This window comes from Lemur catta, chromosome 9, assembly GCF_020740605.2.
Source record: "Lemur catta isolate mLemCat1 chromosome 9, mLemCat1.pri, whole genome shotgun sequence".
NCBI classification, from domain to species: domain Eukaryota; kingdom Metazoa; phylum Chordata; class Mammalia; order Primates; family Lemuridae; genus Lemur; species Lemur catta.
The window spans coordinates 39,563,480-39,570,075 of NC_059136.1; the positions used below are offsets into that span (position 1 = coordinate 39,563,480).

At 49.3% G+C, this 6,596-nt stretch overlaps 1 protein-coding gene across 2 annotated transcripts in view; it reads right to left on the reverse strand.

Moving 5' to 3' along the window:
• ZHX2 (zinc fingers and homeoboxes 2) overlaps window positions 1-6,596 on the reverse strand; it is a 158,425-nt gene that overhangs the window by 17,119 nt on the left and 134,710 nt on the right. The gene's annotated exons all lie outside the window — the stretch shown is intronic.

Here is a 6,596-nt window from a genome sequence, read left to right on the forward strand (position 1 = left end):
TTAAAAAGTCTTGCAGATGAGATAGGGGAAAATTGTTTTAATACGCTTTTATGCTTTTCTTGATTGCTACTAAGGTTGAACTGTTTTTGAAAAATCTACTTGTCATTTATATTCTTTTGTGAATTGCCTGTTTATGCCATTTTCATATTGCAGTGTTCAGTGGTTTTATTATTAATTTGCAAGAGTTCTATGTAAATAATATTAATACCTTACTATGTTTGTTGCAAAATTCTTCCTTCTGTCATTTACGTTTTAGTTTTGCATATGGTGTAAATTAATGTTTAACATGTAGAAATTTTAAGTTTTACATAACAAATTTATCATTCTTTCTCTTATGAAAGAAGCCAGGCCTGGCTTTCATAGTAATTTTATATTTAGAAAGTAATGCCTTACCTTGATAACTGAGACATGTTAATCTATGTTTTCTTAAGAGTCTTTTAGCTTTATTTTTCACATTTAACTCATCTGGTATTGAATTTATCTTGGGTTAAGCTGTATAACATAATACTGACCATTTTTCCTGAGAATTACCCACCATCTCAGTAGCACGTATGGTGTTATCTTTTCTTACTAATATGTGAGAAACTACCTTTATCATATGCTAACATTTTACATTTACTAGGTTGTTTCTGGATTATCTAATCTGTGTGTCTGATATAGATATTGAACTTTGCACTTATGCCTTGATTCTAAAAAACTTTCAAATTTTTTGAGTACGTTTTACTATCTGCTAGAGTGAGTTCCTCCTCATTACTCCTCTTTTGCAAAACAGTTCTTGATTATTTTGCTCTTCCCATAAATCAATTCTCATAAATCAGTATCATCTGCAAAATAAAATCCTATTAGAATTTTGATTGGAGCTGCACAAAACAAATAATAATTTGGAAGTACAGGAACAGTTTGCTTATTAGGAGGAGGGTACATTAACAGAGCTTCGACTGGGGAGCTGTGCCGACGTGCAGGAGGTCCTTTTATTTTGTGGCTAAAGGAAGGAGATGTGTTTTGAAACGACGACAGGTGACATCCAGGAAGGGCATCTCTGGCCCCTCCCACTAGCCTAGGTTTGAGTCCCACTGAAGAGAGGGATTAAGGGCAGAAGTGAAGAACTTATTTTTGTGAGCAACTCTGTGGGACTCTGGGCCCACACCCACCTGCTTAGGGGCTCAGGTGACAAACCTGAGCAGGACTCAGAGAGGGGCACTCCCCCATTGTGAGCCCAGAACCTGGCCCGTCTAAGCCTGGAGTGCTGGCATTTTCAGGCTGGTCAAATTCATCAGCAGTGAGGTGAGGGTGGTGGTGGGTGGTGACAAGGAGAGGACATGGGCAAACCAGAGCAGAGGGCAGCCGTGTCCTTCTCTTGACCATGCCCAAACTGCCACCTCCAGCCTCCGTGCCCTCATCCAATTTCAGACTCCTGATCCGGCCTCTCACACATGCTCTGCTCCTCCAGGGCTCATCTCCGTCAAGGGTGCACGGGAACCCGGCATGTCGTAGCCCCTGCTTCCTCGCCCCCCGCCCATCACGCTCCTGCGGCTCTATCAGCGCCTGTGCCAGAGCTGCTGGGTTCTCCGGTCTTCACTGAAAAGTCACCCTCCACAGAAGGGCCATCCCTCACCACCGCCCCTGTGTAAATAATGCCTCCCACCCCTATTTCCTGACCCACCTTGGCTTTCTTCACGGCACCTGTCAATAGCTGTTATCATATTTATGTATTTTGTGGTAAGGGAGGAGCGAGTTTCTACCTGTTTATTGTTTCCAGAACTGCACTGCCCAACATGATAGCCACCAGCCACACGTGCCTCTTAGAATTTAAATTAATTAAAATGAAATACAGTTAGAAATTCAGCTCCTTAGTCACATAAGCCACATTTCCAGTGCTCAACGGCCACATGTGGCTGGTGTCTGCCGTAGAAAACAGCGCAGGAGATTTCCTTCACTGTGGGCAGTCCTGGCGGACGGCACCGCCCTAAAACTGAAACTCCACAAAGGCAGAGAGTTTGCACGGCAGTTTCCCCAGAGCTTAGAACAGCACCTGGCCCATGGTATGCTCAGTATGCCTTCTATACACATTGTTTAAATATTAAATTAACTGCAAGGAGGCTACCTGGTGGGAACTACAGCTCACACGGTGATGAGGAGTGGCAAAATGTCCTGTAAATGCTTAATAGCATGTGTGCCTGTGTTCATGCATGCACGTGTGTTCATGCGTGCACATGTGTTCATACATGCATGCATGTTCATGCGTGCACGTGTGTTCATGCATGCACATGTGTTCGTGCACGCACGTGTATTCATGCACGCACGTGTGTTCATGCATGCACGTGTGTTCATGCGTGCACGTGTGTTCATGCACGCACATGCATGCGTGGACGTCTGTGTTGGGGATACATGAGTGGGGAAGTGCTATAAGGGAAGGGAGATCCTAAAGTTTTGCAGGGACACTATTGACAGAGCAGAATAAGGCTGAATTTGCACCCATTGGCCAAGGGGCTTGGGGCATTTCAGTTACAATTTTCAAAAGAGAGAGCGCAACAGGAAACTTTCCTCCTGCAAAACAAAGATGCCAGGCAGGAGTGGATGCAGGGGAGAAAAGATCTTCCTCACAGAAACTTCCCAGCAACAGAATTATGCAAATCTGCTGACAAGTGAGCCCCTCAAATGAGGCAAATTGTAGTAAAATGGCCTGTAAGTGTCTCAGTATTCCCCAAACTGGCTCAAAATAAATAGCATCTTCTAAAACTTATTCAGCAGCCAGGCATCCAAACCAGAGCAGATTAAGAAGAAGGCAAGAGGGAAGAAGAAAAGAGAGAAGGGGGAAAGCTCAGAAAACACAGAGGCTTTGAAAAGTTCATCTCTTAGGGTTCCACTGATGGAGCTGCAAGAAACGCTGCCTTTGGGTCTGAGCTGGGCACCAGCACGTCCTCTGCCAGCCTGAAGACAGGCTGTCCCTTGGCTGCTCCATGGCTGGAGGAGGGCCCAGGGGCAGGAGACTGAAGCCAGGTGGCAGCCCACCGCCACCTGGAGCAAGAAACATCCCTACCTCAGGGGGTTGCCCGGGCAAGTCAGAAGCACCCACACACCCAGTTTAAGATCCTGGTGCCCAGAAGGAAAGGAGAGGCGAGACCCTCCTTCACTTACCCCCATTCTCTGTGCTGCCCGCTTCTGTCTGGGAGTCCCGCCCTCACGGGGGAACTAAGCATGACGTGCACATGTTACATGAAAAGGAAGCCAAGCTCCAAATATACTCTCACCGCCTGTGCGTGTTTTGGACATTGACTCCGTTTTCCTTTGATCCAGTATGGCATTTGTTACGCACCTCAGAGAGCCCCCAACCAGCATGGGGAATGCCAGTGCCTTGGAATAAACACAATCCCAAGGAATTGACCAGCTTATGCAGACAGTGACAAGAAGGCCATTTCTGGCTGTCTCTGCAGGGCTCTCCCCTTCACCACCAGGTGCTTCCCCCACCGTTCCCCTGTTGTGAGCGGAATCGGATTCCATCCGGCCGTGGTTCCCCGGGCGTGGGGTGGGCCCGCACCCCGTGGGCAGCTGCTGCTACGGAGATGGAGAAATTGCAGCTCGGTGCTCAACAAGCTTCCAGCTGGCGTATTAGTCCGCCAGGGCTGCCACAACTAAGGGCCACCCATCGGGTGGCTGCGGACAACAGAAATTTATTCTCTCTCAGTTTTGGAGGCTAGAAGTCTGAGATCAAGGTGTCGGCAAGGTTGGTTTCTTCTGAGGACTCTCTCCTTGAATGCCGTTCCCCTGTGTCTTCGCACGGTCTCTCTGGGTGTCTGTGTCCTCGTCTCCTCTTCTTCTAACATGCCAGTCAGACCGGATTGGGGCCCCTCTCAGGACCCCATTTAACCCTGATTACCTCTCTAAGGACGCTGTCTCCAAATACCGTCACCTCATGAGGTACGAGGGGTTACGACTTCAACGTAATGAATTTTGGGGGAACACAATTTAGCCCCTAACAGCTGGGCAGGGCACTGCCACCTGAACACCCCTTGATGGCACAAAAAGCGATTCATTCACTCAGTCAACAAACACTGATGGAGCACCTCTCAGTGCCAGATGCGGTTCCAGGTGCCGAGGGGGCACCGAGCAGTGGGACAGACAGAAATCACCACTTGTGTGGAGTTCATTATGGAGAAGAGTCAAGCAGGGAACAGAATTGGGGTGCAGCAGGGTGACCTGTGATTTGAAGCAGGGTGGTTAGGGACTCCCTCCATGAGAAGGTGACAGTGGACCGTGTGGATGTTGCAAATACAGGAAGAAAAAGGAGTTTATGAAACACAGAGGAGGCCGTACTTAATTTTGTGGGGCAGGGTAGAAGAAGGGTAGATAAAGGCTTCACGGGGGAGGTAACTTTCCTCTTCCTAGAAACAAAATGGTAATAATTACTATTAATGGAAGTTCTCCATACTTTCTTAATGAGTCTTCACAACAGCTCTGCAAAGCAGTTGCTATTAGCCTCAATCTGCAGATGAAAGAACCAAGACCAGAGAGGCTAAGTACCTTGCCTAAGGTCACACAGCTGCTTCACGGCAGAGCTGGGATTTGTACAAAGTTTGTTCAAACCCTGTGCTCTTGGCACGACACCACACAGCCTTCCCTGGGTAAGCAGGGCTTCAAAGGTGGAGTGGAATTCTGCTAGGTAGAGGGAAGGGAGAGTGATTTCAATCTGAAGAATCTAGTCATCCCAGGCAGAGCAGACAGCAAGAGCAAGTAAGAAAATATGTGAGGAATGACAAGGACTGAGGTTAAGGGGCAGGGGTTTGAGGGCAGAAGCAGTGGACAGTGGACGAGGCTGAACAAGTTAGGTTGAAGAGTCTTGAATGTCACCCTAAGGAGTTGGGATTTCATTCTGCTGGCAAGGGAGGGCTATAGCAAGGTTCTGGAAACAGAGGAGTCCCAGAGGCAAGTTGCGGGTGGGGTGGGGATGGCAGGAAGTGAGGCGCATCAGTGAAGGTGAGAATCCTCACACCAAGCAGATGAACGATAATCTTAACCAACCTTAAATTAAACAGTCAAGGCCCAGGCTGCTAAGTGACACTCTTCCCTCCAGCCTCCAAGTTTCTCCTTAAAGTAGAAGCTGGGAGCTCTTCACTTTTCATCTGGAACTTTCTCCCATTCAGTTGGGGTTTCCTTCCCCACCACGAAATGGCTGATGTGGGTTTAAATGTGGCCACGCTGATTTTCCTTTAATCGTTTTCCCAATAACAACAGCAGCTCCCATTCACCAAAGGCTTAGTATATGCTAGGTGCTAAGTTTCACTTCTCAAAAACCCTGTGTGGACACTGAGGCTCAGAGAGGTTAAGGAGCTTGGTCAAAATCACACAGCCTGGGCAGCAGAGCTGGGATACAAACTTTATGTGCAGACACATCACCTGGGGATCTTGTCACAACAGAGTCTGATTCTGTACATCTGGGGCAGGGCCTGCCGGTCTGCATCTCTCACTCCCGGGTGAGGACGCTGCCGCAAAGGTGGGCCACCCTCTGAGCAGCAAGACTCCACGAGGCTCCCCAGGTGCGGACTCTCCCACTGTCCTGTCTTGTTCTTTCTCCTTCCACCCTCATTTCCAGAGACAGGTGGTGGCATTTCCTGACCTTTCCCTACAAGTGGCCCGCAGCCCCTGGGGGAGGGAAAAGTGGATCAAACTGCCAGGCTGATCTCTGGAAACTCTTCTCGTGGTGGCTGCTCGCAGCCCTGGCTGTCGGGATGAGGACAGGTCTCGGCTCCTGACCTCCCTGGGGAGGCATCTGGGGGAGGGAGGAGGCCAACTGCAGACCCTGTGGCTGAGGGTCTCCACACTGGGGCATCAGAGGTCTCCCCAGCGGGCGTCGGTGCGCTGGGCCCAGGGAGCGCTCAAGAGCTGCTCGCTCTCAAGCAATCGCACCTTCGGGCTTTGACAGGGACGCCACTTCTCATTTCAGAGCTTTTCACTGGGCTGTCAGAGGAAATAACAGGGCTGTCTCCGAGCTTTCAAAGGAAGCATCTTGTCAAGAAAGACATCAAAGCCAAAAAGGATGCTTTTAGCTTCGCAGGGTCTTCTGACAGGGCTGTTAACAGATTCCGCCCCAGTCACAGAGGGTAGATCTTTTTTGTGGAGGGGGGAGAGAGGGATTGTTCCTTTGTGTCGTACAATCACAACATTACCCTTGCCCACCCCGCCAGGAATTCTGCTGGGTGGGTGTGCTGTGAGGGGTGGGGGCGGGGTGGGAGGAGGCTGGAAAGCAGGTCCTGGGTCCTGCCTTGAGCTCCAGCCCCCAGCTCTCTTCTTGTCTTTCTGTCCTCGCCTCCATTGTCCTCATGTGTTGACCGGGGATCTCTTTGGAAAGGTCACTGGTGACCCTGAGTTAATTCCAGAGTTTTCTGATTTCTCCCTGTTCTACCTTAAATCTAAACATGGATTTTGGGGGATGGCCCTACAACGTGGCTCCCAAACCGTCACACAGCACCTGAAGTGCTTTGTAAAAACACCCATTCCGAGTCCCAGTCCAGACTGACCAAGCCCAGACTCGCCCAGCAGCAGGGCCCAGGAGTCTGTATTTCTAATTTGGCAGCCTAGTTTGGTTGCGTCAGCGGGAA